Consider the following 19,348-nt stretch of genomic DNA (forward strand, 5'->3'; position numbering starts at 1 on the left):
CGCCTTCAACGAATAAAATGTACGGCAGACTCCTAAAGAAGCGGATAGAGGAACAGATAGTGAAGACAGAAAAGCGAAACGGGTTTCCACTTGGGCGCTCCTGTATTAACGAAACATTTGCTCTACGAAATTTGAAAGAGAAAAGAATAGACTGAGATCAGAATACCCATTTGGTATTCGTGGATCCACGTAAATCGTACGATATGGTCTCACTAAGCAAGTTGTTGGAGAGCATGTTATAGAATGGTGTCTTTAAGACATACGTATCAGCAGTGAAAGATTTTTACACTGAATACACCGGTTGTGTAAAGATGGCCTTTTCGTAATTATTAAAAGCGATAGACGGAGATTTCTTGAAACGGAAATGGACCACTACAGGAAAATAAGAGGAGTATCAAGATTAGGTCACATAAGAAATGAGGAAGAAGGTGAAAATGGAAGTTGAAAAGATTATTTTCGACAGAATTAAAAGTAGAAGGCTATTCGAGTGTGGGCGTATTGAAAGACTCGATGGCACAAGATAGCCGAAAGGAGTATGGGAGTGGATACCCCTGGATGAAGAGAAAGAAGCAGACCAGCAAGAGCATAGATAAAGCTATGCAAAGTTGAGATCTCCCATTTGGAGACGGATGGGCAAGGAGCAATCGATAATAGGAAGCGAGAAATGGCGACAGCTTTATTAAGCTCGCACACACACACACACACACACACACACACACACACACACACACACACATGTTATGTAGGACGGTCAGAAACAGTCTGAGAAGCTTTAAAGTGTGCTGAAGGGTAACTTGTGCTGAGAAATGAATGTTAAGAAAAAAATTCAATACGTCGTACCGTTTCTGATTTAATTAGCATTGAGGTTAGCCAATCACGCCATTGCGCGTGAATTCAAGCAGCTTGCCAGATACAATTAGCGTCAGTTTTTCTAATAGCATATATGATAGCAGACGAGACTGATCAGCCTTTGGCTTGGGTTCGATCCATACTGCCGTCCCATGTCCAATTTTTGTATAGCTCTCTTGTTCGATTTTGGAAAACCAAATGAACACATTTGGAGAGAACATCGTGTTATGTTTCGTGTAAAATGGAGAAATGTCCACCAGCACGTGTCTGAATTCAACAGCGATAGTATCGTGGTCAATAAGACTGTGATTTACCGTACCATATTACTGTTAAAATTGTCAAGAACACCGACAGCTATAATTCCACCTCCAGTTTATTGGAAATTTAGGAAATTACAGCTGCCGGTTTACTTGACATTTTAAAGTATATATCGGCTGTTGTCTCAGCTTCCAGTAAAGCACAAAATGATAAATCTAAGCATGATATTAATGGCAGCATGTGTCGGGATCCCACGACTATCTAGCGAATATGTAATCCATGGATTCAAGATGATCTTACTCAACGCCATGCAAAACTTCTATGGCCGTAATGTACAGATGTACTGTTCGCTCAACCATGATGTTCCGCACAGCCACGTCACGTAACTTCCATCAGGAAGGGGCTTGTTTGCAGGAACACAAGTATCCTCACGGTTAATGCGACGATGCCTGGAGAATCACAGTGCGTCAGGCCGGCGACCATTATTGCACACTGCCCTGAAGCTGCAGCAGAGCGAGGCGCGCTGACAGTGATGCCCCAGTGACAGAACTGGACCTTACAGCGGCACCGCACCGTCTTCGTAGGAGAATCCTATTTCTGCCCACAGCGTCACGATGCAGCATGAACATATCGGTGTTTGCAGGCTCTGAGCAGAACTAACGGATTGCAGTCGTCATTGTTATGGGAATACAGCCCCTTGCGTGGTGGTATGCAGTGGGCACTGGGTACACAAGACGATCATCCTTGGTGCACATAACTGATACGTAGGATAGCAACCATAACATGTCTGAAGTGTTAAGACCTTGGTTGTGCCTTATCATCGAAGTCTCTGCAACTTTATCTTTCAGCAAGATAATGCCTGACATTGCCTCTGCTATCCCGGCCTGTCTCGATGCAGAGAGTGTTCCACTGACACCCTGGTGAGTACGTTGTCCAGCTGCCGAGTAACTGGTCCACAACCACTCGCCAGCTACTACGGCTGATGATTTCTGGCATGGAGCTGAAACAGCTTGGTCTGAAATACTCGCATCCGTCAATTTGACCCCCGGCGGGATTGGACTCATTGTTGGTGGCAGAGGTGGCAGCACTGTGTACTTAGTTTCCCATTCTAAAGCTAAGGCTCCTCTGTTGGCCATGTCAGATTGTTCGTTATCGACCACCCTCCACAGCTTCCCGGCCGTTATCAACTTTCCAGACGTTGGAGTTTTACTTCTCGCTCAAGCAGATCCTCAGCTGGCGTCACGAGGCTCAGTGCTCCAAGTTCCAGTCCTCCGACCAAGCACCGTGGAAGTACCAAGTACCCTACCGGGAATGGAACCCGCATCCACTGCATAGTCAGACACGCAGACCGTTCAGCTGCAAAGGCAGACAATTTCGTACCTTCTATATCCATAAACTACTCAAGAATCTCATCATGTATTCTTCGCACTACACCGTATAGGTACAATATATAAAATTTCATAATTTGCTATCCTTCCTGTTGCTCCAGATTTAATGGCCAACACTAGATTTGCGACAGTATACACATTAACTATACATGGAAGAATCATGGAGATACTAGAAGGTATCAGATAGATTATATAATGGTAATACAGAGATTTAGGAACCAGGTTTTAAGTTGTAAGACATTTCCAGGTGCAGATGTGAACTCTGACCACAATCTGTTCGTTATGAAATATAGATTAAAACCGAAGAAACTGCAAAAAGGTGAGAATTTAAGGAGATGGGACCTAGATAAACTGACTAAACCCGAGGCTGTACAGAGTTTCAGGGAGAGCATAATGGAACAATTGACACGAATGGGGGAAAGAAATACAGTAGAAGAAGAATGGGTAGCTCTGAGGGATAAAGTAGTGCACGCAACAGAGGATCAAGTAAGTAAAAAGACGAGGGCTAGTAGAAATCCTTGAGTAACAGAAGAAATATTGAATTTAATTGATGAAAGAAGCAAACATAAAAATGCAGTAAATGAAGCAGGCAAAAAGGAATACAAACGTTTCAAAAATGACATCGACAGGAAGTGCAAAATGGCTAAGCAGGGATGGCTAGAGGACAAATGTAAGGATGTAGAGGCGTATCTCACTAGGGGTAAGATAGATACTGCCTACAGGAAAATTAAAGAGACCTTTGGAGAAAAGAGAGCCACCTGTATGAATATCAAGAGCTCAGATGGAAACCCAGTTCTAAGCAAAGAAGGGAAAGCAGAAAGGTGGAAGGAGTATATAGAGGGTCCATACAAGGGCGATGTACTTGAGGACAATATTATGGAAATGGAACAGGATGTAGATGAAGATGAAATGGGAGATACGATACTGCGTGAAGAGTTTGACAGACCACTGAGCGAAAGGCTATTTACAATTTGTACAGAAACCAGATGGCAGATATAAGAGTCGAGGGACATGAAAGGGAAGCAGTGGTTGGGAAGGGAGTGAGACAGGGTTGTAGTCTCTCCCCGATGTTATTCAATCTGTATATTGAGCAAGCAGTAAAGGAAACAAAAGAAAAATTTAGAGTAGGTATTAAAATCCATGGAGAAGAAATAAAAAGTTTGAGGTTCACCGATGACATTGTAATCGTGTCAGAGACAGCAAAGGACTTGGAAGAGCAGTTGAATGGAATGGAAAGTGTCTTGAAAGGAGGATATAAGATGAACATCAACAAAAGCAAAACGAGGATAATGGAATCTAGTCGAATTATGTCGGGCGATGCTGATGAAATTAGATTAGGAAATGAGACAGTTAATATAGTAGATGAGTTTTGCTATTTGGGGAGCAAAATAACTGATGATTTCGAAGTAGAGAGGATATAAAATGTAGACTGGCAATGGCGAGGAAAGCGTTTCTGAAGAAGAGAAATTTGTTAACATCGAATATAGATTTAAGTGTCAGGAAGTCGTTTCTGAAAGTATTTGTACGGAGTGTAGCCATGTATGTAAGTGAAACATGGACGATAAATAGTTTGGACAAGAAGGGAATAGAAGCTTTCGAAATGTGGTGCTACAAAAGAATGCCGAAGATTAGATGGGTAGGTCACATAACTAATGAGGATGTACTGAATAGAATTGAGGAGAAGAGGAGTTTGGGGCACAACTTGACAAGAAGAAGGGACCGGTTGGAAGGACATGTTCTGAGGCATCAAGGGATCACAAATTTAGCATTGGAGGGCAGCGTGGAGGGTAAAAATCGTAGAGGGAGACCAAGAGATGAATACACTAAGCAGATTCAGAAGGATGTAGGTTGCAGTAAGTACTGGGAAATGAAGAAGCTTGCACAGGATAGAGGTGCATGGAGAGCTGCATCAAACCAGTCTCAGGACTGAAGACCACAACAACAACAACACATTAACATGGCAAAGAAAGTTGTGCTAAGGAAGGAAATGGTGGAGGTGACCTGAGCAGTGACACTTTCGGTGTGGTCGGTTTTTCCACGGAGTTGTGTAGGAAGTGTCTCGGCCGTCGGTATTGACGGGTGATGGCAGAGCAGGGCAGGCGGCGGCTGTTGGCAGGCGCGCCGCGTCACGGCCGGCCGAGTGCGCCGGACGTGAGCCGCATCGCGCCGGCACCTGTTGCGGCGCGCCACCAACCAGACAGATTCGCGCCCTGCACCACCGCCCCTGTCGTGGGGCGGGCCACACCTGCCAAGGTCGCCTGTCGCACGGGGCGCTCGTGGCGCCCACCGTCCACGGCCAGCGTCGTCTCTGTTGCAGAGAGCGTGGCGCTCCTCTGGCGGATACAGCTTGTAGGTTAAGTATCTAAACGCACGTTCTAAAATATCAGTAACCCAACCACTCCTTTCATTAAACTATCGAACACTCACGTATGAAACAGTCTGATGACTTTACAAATGAGTTAACGTGTTAAATACGACGGACATTCAATAACACATTTTTTTCTCGAAGTTCTTTTCACGATTTCATACACCGTATTGTTCCTATTCTTCTAGCTACAAATGCCACTTTTTCAACATAATCTCCGTTCAGTGTGACGACTTTACGCCACACTACTAGGAGCCCAGTATGCCGGCACGGGACAACTCTACTAGTCGATATCGGAATCGGCGTCTTGCTGCATCAGTCCCCATTATACAGGTACTGCTTCTCTCGGAATGCATTCTTCATTGGGCCGAACATAGTGAAGTCGGAAGGTAGGAGATTCGCGCCGTAGGACGAATGTGGAAGAACAGTCGAGTGAAGTTTTGTGAGATGTTCTCGGGTGCGCAAACTTACGTGACGCTTTGCATTGCTTTTCTGTGGCGACGACCTCGCTGAAGTTGTTTCCTCAGTTTTCCATAGTACATCAAACAGAACAACCCCCTCAGCGTCTCAGAAGATCGTCGCCATCACTTTGCCGGCTGATGGTGCGGCTTTGAACGTTTTATTCGGAGGAGTATTTAACGTTAAGCGTGTAAGCAAGAAAGTGTTTAGTAAAGGTTTTAAATTACGTTTAAAGTTTGCTGGAAGTCGCTAAGTGGTCTCATGAATACAGTTAGGGTAATTTGGGCATCTTTAAGAAATAGATAGTTTTTCACGCACGTTAACGTTTATCACGTCATATCCCCTGAACTATTCTGGCGGTTTCCGGTGACTAAGGGTGTCAGTGTGGTACTAGTGTGCAAGACTCACACTCCCCCTCGGCTATCGAACTTACTTGGAGTTGCTTCGCCGGTCTTCTTTCCTCATAGCCGCTTGCGATGTTCTGCACAACTTCTTCTCCGAAGATAAAATGCTACTTTTTGGAGGAATTTTTTTACACTTTTAAAATAACTCCGTACGCTCAAGAATTCTTTTTCCTCAATCTCGCTGTATTTTCGTCACAGATAACGGTTTTCATACAACTAAAACATTTTTCGCAAGCTCGACACCTTCCGGTCCGTCAGAGACTATCACATTCATTTTTCCATAAATACAGTCTACAAATCTCTCCAAGTTTAACAAGACAACTGTCCGGACCTTACGAAAGTAAGTGAATGAATAAGAAATTGTCTCTTCTCTTCTTTCAGCAATACTCAAATGTTCACACAATAATGTTTGACGTCGCACGGAGTACGCCGCGTCCATTCCTTGAGCTGGACGTGTAACTCCTTAGGCGGGCTAGGCGAGTACCTACCCGCGACGATCATCCGTCCAATACACGTCCATCCTGCGCTCACATAATTGTGCTGCAGTAGACACAGCTCTACTCTAGCACACTCATCTCTAAAATAACGCGTGCTCGAGACGGTGGAAGTACGAGGGACTCAAAAATTTACCCCGAAATTCTCGAGGCACTACACAATGTGTCGAACAGTGACATAATTTTGCAGATACATTCAGTGATACATATGCATATTGTCTACAAAACATGTTTCTAATAGAAGTAGTAGTACAGAAGTAGTAAATCGAAACTTTATGCCTGATGCTGAATCTGATTGCATCAACAGAGAAAATGTAGTAAGCGATAAACTTTTTCCTCTATCATTTTCTGGAGAGATCTGCGAGAAAAAGTTTCGTAAAGGTTTGAAATTATGTGTAAAGATTGTTGAAAGTAATGTTAAGACATCTTATTCTCTAACATTGAATGAATTTACCAGAGGCGTTCAATAAGAAATGGAACACATTTTATTTCTCTGCCTATTTCGGTTGAAACAACACGGAATTTGTTGTGGGACATCTACACCTACATCTGCATTTACATCTACCCTGCAAATCACACTTAAGTGCCTGGCAGAGCATTTGTCGAACCACCTTCACAAAAATTAGCTATTATTCCACTCTCGAACAGCGCGCGGAAAAAACTAACACTTATATATTTCCGTGAGAGCTCTGATTCCCCTTGTTGTATTATGATGATCGTTTTTCCCTATGCATGTCGGCGTCAACAAAGTATTTTCGCATTCGGAGGAGAAAGTTAGTGCTTGAAACTTCGCGGGAATATGCCGTCGCAACGAAAAACGCCTTTCTTTTAGTGGTGTCCCTCTCAAATCCTGTATTGTGTCCGTGACATTCTCTCCCCACTTCGCGATAATACAAATCGGGTTGCCCTTCTTCGAATTTTCTCAATGTACTCCTTTAATTCTATCTAGTAAGAATCCTAAAACGCGCAGCAGTATTCCAAACGGGGGCGGACAAGTGTAGTGTAGACAGTCTCTTTAGTAGATCTGTTTCATTTTTTAACTGTTCTGCCAATAAAACGCATATTTGGTTTGCCTTCCCCAAAACATTTTTTATGTGTTCTTTCTAAATGAAATTGTTCGTAATTGTAATTCCTAGGTATTTAGTTGAATCTACGGCCTTTAGATCAGACTGATTTATCGTGAACCGAAGTTTAAGGGATTCCTTTTAGCACTCATGTGGATGACCTCACATTTTTCGTTATTTAGGGTTGGTGCAAATGGCTCTGAGCACTATGAGACTTAACATCTGAGGTCATCAGTCCCATAGAACTTCGAACTACTTAAACCTAACTAACCTAAGGACATCACACACATCAATTCCCGAGGCAGGATTCGAACCTGCGACCGTTATTTAGGGTCAACGACCAATTTTCGCACCATACAGATATCTTTTCTAAATCGTTTTAAATTTTGTTGAGCTTCTGATGACTTCACTAGACGATAAACGACAGAAACATCTGCAAACAACCTTAGACGGCTGCTCAGATTGTCTCCTGAATCGTTTATATAGATAAGGAACAACAGACGGCTTATAACACTACCTCGCGGAACGCCAGAAATGATTTCTGTTTTACTCGATAAGTTTCGTCAGTTACTAAGAACTGTGACCTCTCTGACGTAAATTATGAATCCAGTTACATAACTGAAACGATATTCCATAAGCACGCAATTTGACTACAAACCGCTTGTGTGGTACAGTGTCAAATGCCTTCTTGACATTTAGAAATCCGGAATCAATTTCAAATCCCTTATCAATAGCAATCAACACTTCGTGTGTGTGCAAAGAGCTAGTTATGTTTCAGAAGAACGATGTTTTCTAAATACGAGCTGACTGTGTGTCAAGAGACCATTCTGGTTCAAATGGCTGTAAGCACTATGGGACTTAACATCTGAGGTCATGAGTCCCCTTGACTTATAACTTCTTAAACCTAACTGACCTAAGGACATCACACACATCCATGCCCGAGGCAGGATTCGAACTTGCGACCGCAGCAGAAGAGACCGTTCTCTTCGAGGTAATTCATAATGTTCGAGCGCAATACATATTCCAGAACCCTATTGCATATCGACGTTAATGATATGGGCCTGTAATTTAGTGGATTACTCCTACTACCTTTCTTGAATAATGGTGTGACCTGTGCAGCTTTCCAGTCTTTTGGTACGGATCTTCCGTCGAGCGAGAAGTTGTATGGAGCTATTGCATCAACATGCTCTGAAAGGAATCTAATTGGTATATATCGTGGAATATTCCCACTTCTGCCCCTACAGATTCATGAATGTCCGATATGGAGCGGACCTGCACGCAGCCTTCAAAGGGGCGTTTGTAACGGAGATGTGTTCCAAGCAGTGAACTGTCTTTGAGTTCCTCTTGGTGGAAAACCAGAGCATCGCATATTCATAGGCGCTTACAGAATGTCTACGTAGATATATCAGTAAACAAAAGCAAGTTGAGTCCTGGGGTGAGACGTCTGCCATCATCGCAAAGTAGCGCAAACCCGTCCGACTTCCCACGTGCCGGCTGGCCGCAAGAAGAAATGACTTCAGAGTGTTCGTCGCCATAGAAATGCAGACCAACTTCTCCTTCTCCATGACCACACCAGGCCTCATACAAGTCTGCGCATCCAGAAGATGCTCATAGAACTGCATTGGACTGTTCTTTTATGTCCACCCTACAGCCAGGATCTCACACCTTGTGACTTCCATCCGCTTTACCCAGTGAATGATGCACCCAGCAGGACGCACTACATGGATGGCAGGAAGGTTACTGATGAAGCATGACGTTGGCCTCAACATCGACCAGTAAAGTGGTTCCATGCCGGCGTACAGACATTCCCAATACGGTGGCGTAAACCCGCCAATTTGAACATATATTATGTTAAAAAATAGGGTTTTGTAGCTATAAGAGTGATGAATAATATGATGTATTAGAATCCTGAATGAAACCAACCTACTTTCGGAATAAAATGTGTTGCATTACTTTCTGAACGCCACTACTAGTCCGGGAAGCTTCGGCATCGTGATTTACGGTCGAAGACATATTCTGGATGTCAGAAAGATCCGCACTGTTTCTGCAAGCTGATAATCACATCGCTCCCCATGGGCTTACATGCATTTAGTGTAAAAGGTGTTGCACAGTGGATAGCTAATAGGACAAGAGAGACTCTAGCAAATAACAGACACAGATGTTGTACATCGGATGAGATAACAAACTGGATGATCATCTACATGTGAAACGAAAAAGTGATCCACATTAATTGCTATATCTCACAATGCTTCCTGCAGCCATACATGAGTAATATATTATTGTAGGGTCTGTTCAATCATAAGAAAGGCAGAGAATTAGAAAATTAACAATTGTTGACATCGGACAGTACTAATCTAAGCCTTTAATGTCCCAGAAGGACTGGATAGTTTAGGTGAATGAGACAAGACGTAACTTAAACGTGAATGATGGGATTCCTTGAATTCACCAAAAGAAAGAAAACTACACATGCAACTAACAATTCTGATTGAGTCATGAATGAGCCTTCAGACACTCGCACAAAGTACTGGGTCCGCAGAACGCGGTTAACCCTAACAATCCACCTACAAACACGAGTACATAGTAATTCTCATAATTTGGGCCCCAAACCTACGATTTCTCACCGTGTTCAGCTCTCAGTCGTGCAAAGCATAGCGAGCCTCGGACTGCGTCACATGAGCGCTTTATTGGATCTTCAAAAAAATGTTCAAATGTGTGTGAAATCTTATGGGACTTAACTGCTAAGGTCATCGGTCCCTAAGCTTACACACTACTTAACCTAAATTATCTTAAGGACAAATACACACACCCATGCCCAAGGGAGGACTCGAACCTCCGCCGGGATCAGCCGCACAGTTTGTGACTGCAGCGCCCCAGACCGCTCGGCTAGTTCCGCGCGGCTATTGGATCTTCAGGTGAAGTCTGTAGACCAAGTGCTTTCCTCACGACCCCAGAAGAAATCATCTCTAACGTGTCCCGAGCCAAAGTGCCTCCTCCTCCGACACATTATTTCGCCACTCTAAATGTTCGCCCAAGTCCCGTTCGCCAAAGATAAACGCTGTGCAAAATGTTGGTCGATAATAGTTGTGCTAACAAGACAATTATCTCCCCTCTCCCCCCTAGTTAAAATTTTGCAACAAATAACCAGTTGTTCACCGATACATGCGAATCTTAAATAATTCTGAGTTATTCTCACCCTCCTCAGCAAAATCTTTTACTTCAGCCAAAAAGTTCCTCTTCATGCCCACATTTCTCGGCAACTGCAATCCTGACTTCTCCTATTTCGCTATTTTTAGAGTAGCCAATGACGAGCCCCTCGTATAACTTTTTAGGCCAGATGTTATTCGTGCCACGAAAACCAGAGCCGAAAAGTCAGCCCGTCGCATAGGAAAGAGCAAAGAATCCCTGTCCACAATGCAGGTTTGCCACCTTTAACGGAATGCCGAGAACTTTATATGTCATTGACTTACTCTGCCCCTGTGTTCTCGAAGGTAGACTCGTCGGTTCAAAATAAGCTTAATTTGAAATTTGTTTTGGCACTGTTTGTAAAAACTGAGTCCCTTCATGTGTGCAGGTGTTCATCAGCCAATATTATACGATTACTATTAATGTAGCCCTGGATCTCATATGACATAGGGCACATTATGCGAAAAATTGTAGCAGTGGGACTCGCAGGCGCCAATACTGACAATGGCTGCATCGCTGGTCACTACCTGCCCTGAGTGTTCAGCCCATTTCAACCCTTCGCTCCTTCCTCTGAAAGACGGGCCACAACCCTCAGTGGGGTTGGCCTGAACACCTAGTCACTGGCCTGGGCCACTGCACCCAACTTGGTTCATCACGTACTCAACTAAACTACAGAGAAAACAAGAAGCAAAACAGTCCCTATGGAAGGAAGGAATTAATATAAAAATAGACAGCTTATTCTTGGTAATTATTAGCGTTAATAACAGCAAGCATTAACTATTTTATCAATTGACAGGAATAGAGTTTAAATAGCAATGATTTTAAATGAATTGTGAATTGTGACCTTCAAGTCTTGTATTTGGATAACATGTATCATTATACACTGCTTCCAACTGTAATACACTTCTTAGTGTGTTAAACTTATTATATAAGATTATAGCTCTTTAGATTATAACAGTATTTGAAATTTCTAATTCAGTCAGTAATTATAAAATACTAACAATAAATTTGTTGCTGTCCCTGGAAGCTCTTAAACAAACGACTTGCATCTTGGACCACGCTCTATGAACCATGGACCGGGTTAGCCATTTTGTGACATATACACTCCTGGAAATTGAAATAAGAACACCGTGAATTCATTGTCCCAGGAAGGGGAAACTTTATTGACACATTCCTGGGGTCAGATACATCACATGATCACACTGACAGAACCACAGGCACATAGACACAGGCAACAGAGCATGCACAATGTCGGCACTAGTACAGTGTATATCCACCTTTCGCAGCAATGCAGGCTGCTATTCTCCCATGGAGATGATCGTAGAGATGCTGGATGTAGTCCTGTGGAACGGCTTGCCATTCCATTTCCACCTGGCGCCTCAGTTGGACCAGCGTTCGTGCTGGACGTGCAGACCGCGTGAGACGACGCTTCATCCAGTCCCAAACATGCTCAATGGGGGACAGATCCGGAGATCTTGCTGGCCAGGGTAGTTGACTTACACCTTCTAGAGCACAGTGGGTGGCACGGGATACATGCGGACGTGCATTGTCCTGTTGGAACAGCAAGTTCCCTTGCCGGTCTAGGAATGGTAGAACGATGGGTTCGATGACGGTTTGGATGTACCGTGCACTATTCAGTGTCCCCTCGACGATCACCAGTGGTGTACGGCCAGTGTAGGAGATCGCTCCCCACACCATGATGCCGGGTGTTGGCCCTGTGTGCCTCGGTCGTATGCAGTCCTGATTGTGGCGCTCACCTGCACGGCGCCAAACACGCATACGACCATCATTGGCACCAAGGCAGAAGCGACTCTCATCGCTGAAGACGACACGTCTCCATTCGTCCCTCCATTCACGCCTGTCGCGACACCACTGGAGGCGGGTTGCACGATGTTGGGGCGTGAGCGGAAGACGGCCTAACGGTGTGCGGGACCGTAGCCCAGCTTCATGGAGACGGTTGCGAATGGTCCTCGCCGATACCCCAGGAGCAACAGTGTCCCTAATTTGCTGGGAAGTGGCGGTGCGGTCCCCTACGGCACTGCGTAGGATCCTACGGTCTTGGCGTGCATCCGTGCGTCGCTGCGGTCCGGTCCCAGGTCGACGGGCACGTGCACCTTCCGCCGACCACTGGCGACAACATCGATGTACTGTGGAGACCTCACGCCCCACGTGTTGAGCAATTCGGCGGTACGTCCACCCGGCCTCCCGCATGCCCACTATACGCCCTCGCTCAAAGTCCGTCAACTGCAAATACGGTTCACGTCCACGCTGTCGCGGCATGCTACCAGTGTTAAAGACTGCGATGGAGCTCCGTATGCCACGGCAAACTGGCTGACACTGACGGCGGCGGTGCACAAATGCTGCGCAGCTAGCGCCATTCGACGGCCAACACCGCGGTTCCTGGTGTGTCCGCTGTGCCGTGCGTGTGATCATTGCTTGTACAGCCCTCTCGCAGTGTCCGGAGCAAGTATGGTGGGTCTGACACACCGGTGTCAATGTGTTTTTTTTTCCATTTCCAGGAGTGTATATGACCTGTGGAGGTGCCATAAAAGTTTTTAAAGATAAATTTGTATCTGGGTACAGGTATAATATCTGGGCACAATTAGCAACACGATGAGTAGTAATTAAGTTTTAATTGTAAACTTAAAAATATAAAGTAACGTAATTTTTTTGTTTATTTGCAAGTACAAACTACAGTCTTGCAACGGATTAAAATCTCCGTGTCAATATATCCTAGCACGCAGCTAGGGGAGCCAAAACAACCGAAATAGCAAGGAAATGATGCACGTATGTAAGGCAGATCCAAATGTACCTAGCCGCCTAATCCGCAGCTACAAACAGTTGGTTTATCACTGAGGCCGAAAGTTGGGTAAGGTGATACTGAATGTGGCCTTTTTTCTTCTTCTTCTTCTTGTTCTTCTTCTTCTTCTTTCCTCGAATGAAGAAAGAGTTGCATACAAGGCATTTCCACAGTTGCGACGAGCTGATATTCGAGCTGAAACATTTCCTGAACAGCCACAATGTAAATTTGAGAAATGTGTCTGCCAGGTTATCCGCCAGAAATAGCGAGTCACATTGAGAAGAGCCACACACAATGGCTAAGAGTCGGCAGGGATTCTCTGACGCTCTGCGGCGCCGCCGACCGAATTTCGCAACAAGGAAGGTTCCTGCAACGACCACTTGCGAAAACGTATTACGAGATGGAGTGAGGGGGAACCTTAGCAGAAAGCGCTGTTCTCTGCCGCAAGCTGGCACGACTTTTGAGATGCACACTGGAAGGTAGTACCAGGAAGGTCCCGAAGTCTTTGAAAATAGTGGGATGCCGCTGAATGCGCAGCTCTTACACAAAAACATTGTTTAGTAATATAAGAGGGACGAGTTGGTTCACATTGAATTTTTCCCCACAGTGACAGAGAGTATGGTAATAGTGGAAGGATGCCCCCTTATTAGCTGAAGAATGATGCAGGAAGAGCAAGGAAACTATCAGAAAAATTTCAGTCGTTAAACAGCTTAAACGTACTCTACGGAAGGAGGTCTGTGTTCTCAGAGAAGCCTTTTCAGTAGTCGGAGCTCGCAAAAATTAGAGACAACCCAATAAGAGCTATCTTGTAAAGGGGCTTCCTTGATGGTCGCCGTCGCACAGTAACTAGACAATTCATCTGACGCTTCTCGCCTCGTTGTCGTCTCAAGGAGCTACTCCGCAGACCCTCAACTAACGTCGCCAACTTAGAAGAAAGGACTATGTGCACTATCACGCAATGAGGTCACAGCAATTCTGCCACCCACAGCTACACTACGGTGAGACTGAGCTGCTTCGGCGTCAGAATAGGGAAATTCAAATCAGTTACATCTTAGAATTTCACTCTAAAGATTTATATCGCAAGTCATGAAAATTTTGCTTTCAAATCCCACAACAGGTGCGAGGCACTATCTTCCACAATTCTGTGGTGCCTCCAGCAGTGCTATTCTTTACTAACTCATTTCACATCGATCACTTAGTGCTTGCATGATTTTTTTTTCTATATTTCCACCAACCTCTGGGTCAGATTAACAGATTTGCGCTTGCACAGGTTGCCTTATCAAAATGTTGCCACAGAATGCCTTTATGAGATATCATTGAAAGATAAGCCTTTTTGTCATAATTGTGAATTGTCGAAAAGATAAATTAACCAAATGATTGTTGATACAATTTCATTCATTTAAAACCATCTACAGCTGGACCATACAATATAAACAAACCCATTTTCTAGAGAGGCAGCCACTTACCCTTCTTTTTTTTTAAATTATTCTTTATTACCACAACAATACTAAATTATACATATTAACCCACCTCCTAACATGATTAGTGGGCCATTAATTGTTACATAAAATTGAGTTATAATGCAGCTTGATATTACTTATTATGTTAGTGAGCTACAGTTTAAAGCTACTACAGTATGGTTAGTTTTCTACAAACAATGGGCAGTTTAGTTTAACCTAGTTTATTTAATTATCTAACCTAGAAATGACCACTAACTGCAGCGTCACAGGTGTGCCAATAAAATACAAACCTACTTAGAACAGCCAGGCTCCACGAGCTAACCCCGAGGAGCATGCCCCTGGCACTGGGCCGGCCAAGGTTAGTATTCGCTGCAGTTTCCTATATTAGTGTTCTAATCTAAGTCCTACTAAATACTAACTTAACCGACGTCATCATCGGTGCTTTTAGTCACAATCGGTGTAATTGACCACCCCCCCCCCCCTAATCCCGTACGTGGCGGTTTCCAACTGATGGAAGTCGGCCATTCCACGCACAGGCGGTATGGGAATGGGATCAGGTCTTAATCGGTTGGTCTATGAATTGGTGCCTATTCTTGGTCCTCAGGTATTCTGTTAACACTTTTCGTCACACCTCATGTGCCAGAGCATTCAAAGTATGAAAAGTGTCTTCTTGTCTAAATAGATGGTATGTGTCGTTGTTCGGAAGTTTGTCTCGGAGTGTTGTCGCGACATCATTGAAGAGAGGGCACTCGAAAACCACATGGTTGGGAGTTCCCTCCGCCGCGCCATAGTCACACTCGGGGGTTGCCCTTTTCCCAAACCCACATAGATATGTCGGATAGGGTCCATGACCAGTGAGAAAATGAATGAGTCCTCGTGTAGGTTCAAAGTATGTCATGCCCCCACGCTCTTTTACGTCAGGTAAGAACTGGAAGGTTCTTCTCCCCGTTTCTTCTTCCTCCCAAACCCTCTGCCAAAGTTCCTCCCCTCTGTTTCGTATTTCTCTCTTATCCTCTACCCTCACACCCATGATCTCTATTATTTTCTCCCTGTTCCCTTTTTTGGCCCAATACCATGCCGCTTGTTCGCGTATCTTGATGTCTAGCGGGCAGAGGCCCATTATGACTAACAGAGCTCCCACTGGTGATGTCCTGTAAGCCCCTACCGATCTCAAAATCATGCTTCTTTGGACTCTTCTCACTTTTATGGAGGGCACGACTCGCGTGAGCCTGTGCGCCCGGACTCCCGAGCCGTAACCCACTACTGAGGTTAGAATACTATTATGATAAAGTTTTATAAGATGAGGAGGGAGATGAAATCTTTTATGTCCAATGGAGATGAGATTGTTTAGTAGTTGGAGAACTCTCTGGGTTACGGTTTCTATGTGTCTTCCGAAGTTCCATGTCTCGTCAATTATGACCCCCAGGTATCGCGTCTCCCGTCGCCGAAGAACTGGTGAGCCATCGATTCTAACTGTGGGATTCCTGATAAGCTGATTTACTCGGAGATATTTTCATCTTTGTATTTAGGCACCATTGGTGCAGTTTCTCTATAGCCCTTTCGATCTTTGGTTTGATGTCCTCTCGGCTGCGACGGCCGACCAGCAGGAGGAGGTCATTTGCGTAGGCTGTCACCTCTAGCACTTCTTCACTTTGCTGTAGTCCGTCTAGCAATGGTTCCATATGGATGTCCCAGAAAAGGAGCCCCAGAACAGAGCCCTGGGGTCACCCCTTGGTAATTACTTTCCCAATTCTCCCGCTAGGGGATGATAGCCATACCTGCCGGTCCGTACTTACCCTTAGGCAAAAAATCAGGAAAGATCCAACATGAACAGCAGCAGGACTTCAGACCCTCGCCACATTGGTTGCCAGTTATTGCTGGCCGACGGGCCAACCTTGCTTGTAATTTGCCCCACTTTGCGACATCAACATCACACAGCAGGAAACAGGATGCTCTGACAGATCTGAGGAGCCATCGGCCACTACGTAAGCAGCACCATGGCACGATGACAGGTTACATCGGATTCGCCAGTGCCAAATAATAAAAATTAAGGTCAAATATCCCAGAAATAAGCTAATGGTATCTCTTTCCACTGTTTCTTTCACGTAACCAAAGTATGAGGACACCCAGCCACTTCAGGAAAAAAAAAACAAGTAGTGATAAGGATGAAGGCGGCTTGCAGTAGTAGCTGAAACCTTGGTAACATTATTACGTATGATTTGTGCACACACTCAGAAGAATTTTCTTGAAATAAAATTTTTTTGTTTAATTCTTATGTAAATTATCAGATTGTATTTCCTGTGCAGTTTCAAAATCATACTTTCGATTGTTCTGTTATATTTGTGATAAAATCTTAACACTTCCGCCAGAAACAGTCCATCAGGAGAGCAAAAATTTAATTTTTTGTACCCAGATAACTGTTACTTCCGCGGTCAGTTATAAATTTTGCAAGAATGTTGTCTGTACTGAGAATTTGTAACATATCCAATATCCGGAATGAGGTAAACATTTTGTATCAGCCCCTCATTCTCTCAAATACGTAGGCCATATTCACATTATGCTATAGCAAGATTATTTGCAGTGTTCATCATTTGAATTCTGAAGAATTATCTTTCAATTACAACAGAAGAACAACTTGATTTATCATTTTCATTAATATTTTTTCGTCACAGAATTCCATTTTATGTGTCACTAAACAGCGGCTTCAGAGCAACGTAGCTTGTCTGTGAATATTCACAGACGGCACAATAGAGAGAATGGTCCTGATATAAAAAAGCAAGAGCTTGTTAGGACAAGATAACAATCCACGAATGTTCACACTCAAATAAGGTCGAATGGAAATGACGGAAGCTCGCTCTGACAGTTGCCATCCGTAACTCCTGCACAGTTGTCACAACAACAGGTACTTTCTACGCTGCCGGTATAAATGAATATGCTTCCCTGTACTATATTACGACTATGGAGCTTAAGCTACGTATCTTGCAGAATTCGAGATTTTCTTGGGGATCCTGAAAAAGGTGATGTAGCGAAGTGATTTGTCGAATCAAGTTTACTGCTTCTGTAACTCTTTTCATGACGCCGTCTCCTATAGACAGAAATGAATCCACTGTTATTATCAAAGAATGACAGTTCCCCATCAGTAGTTATTAGCAACAGCTCATACACTGGCAGATCCATCGACTCTGTGTCCGCCTAAAATCTTTCAGATTTCCTCACCTATTGTTCATTTTGTCAACTGTAACATTTTCAGTAGTTCACCTTTCAAAATAAATAAACTAAATACCATTTTCACCATATCTTTAGTCTGATATATCTGCAGAGGCATACTTTTAGACGTCCTTTATGCCGAACTTGCCATGACATTTCACTGAAAATTTTCCTGGTTTTTCCGTCGAATATATGTCCATAGGAGCCTAATTAAAATAATCCTCTGTCACCACAGTGCCCGTGGCCATAGATTTGAGGACCTCTGCGCCAAATCCTCTGCAGCTGAGCCTCCGTTAAACGTAAGTTTCCAATACATTTCCCGTCACAAAGACGTCATGTTATTCGCAGAATATGTTGTGTACAGCAAAGTATCGCCACTTTATGATCGTAATGGAAAGCAGAACGATTTAGACAGTATTTTCATCATTTGTACTGAATACTAGCTTCTTTCACTTAATATTGCTCTTTTGTGACAACAATGCCGATAAACATCTAAAACCTGTCATGTAAATCAGAGGTACTGAACCTGGTCCCCACCGCCCACTAGTGGACGTTCCAGTTATCATAGTGGGCGGTAGGCGTTAGGCGTTTTAGAAATCAATTTCAGTAGGTTTTCAAATAAATTTGACATAAAGTATTTGGTAAATAATTATTATTGTTGTGAGTTGGCAGGAGAGCCAACAACGGTTTTTGAGAGGAAGCCGAAAGGCACGCGTTTTAGCTCACGCAGGATGGCGTGAGGTCTGGAACAGGACAAGGAAATTAGACTGTAGAAAAAACTGACGTAGCTGGTGGAATAATTAACTTTAATCCATAAATGGTGAACGTCGCTCTTGACGGTACATGTTTTACGGCATCAATAGTAACTGGTAATGGCGCCTTGCTGCGTCGTAGCAAATGACGTAGCTGAAGGCTATGCTAACTATCGTCTCGGCAAATGAGAGAGTATTTTGTCACTGAACCATCGCTAGCAAAGTCGGTTGTACCACTGGGGCGAGTGCTAGGAAGTCTCTCTAGACCTGCCGTGTGGCGGCGCTCGGTCTGCAATCACTGATAGTGGCGACACGCGGGTCCGACGTATACTAACGGACCGCGGCCGATTTAAAGGCTACCACCTAGCAAGTGTGGCGTCTGGCGGTGACACCACAATTATTATGTGGTGTAACTTGCCGTAACTATGCTTTTTGAGTTTAATAAAGTAGAGTCACCTCCATATTTTATAAATTACCATTACTGTTGAACCAGTGGGCGGTTAGAAAATTTCACTGGTAACAGAGATACGAAGGTGGGCGGTAGGTAAAAAAGGCTGATTACGTCTGACGTAGATTGAATAACTAGGAGTAGAGTTGCAAAACGATATGAAAAGATTGAGCTCAATATATTGTTCCTAACGGCGAATAATCGTCGGATGTGAAAG

Source organism: Schistocerca cancellata, chromosome 5 (genome assembly GCF_023864275.1).
Source record: "Schistocerca cancellata isolate TAMUIC-IGC-003103 chromosome 5, iqSchCanc2.1, whole genome shotgun sequence".
NCBI classification, from domain to species: Eukaryota; Metazoa; Arthropoda; class Insecta; order Orthoptera; family Acrididae; genus Schistocerca; species Schistocerca cancellata.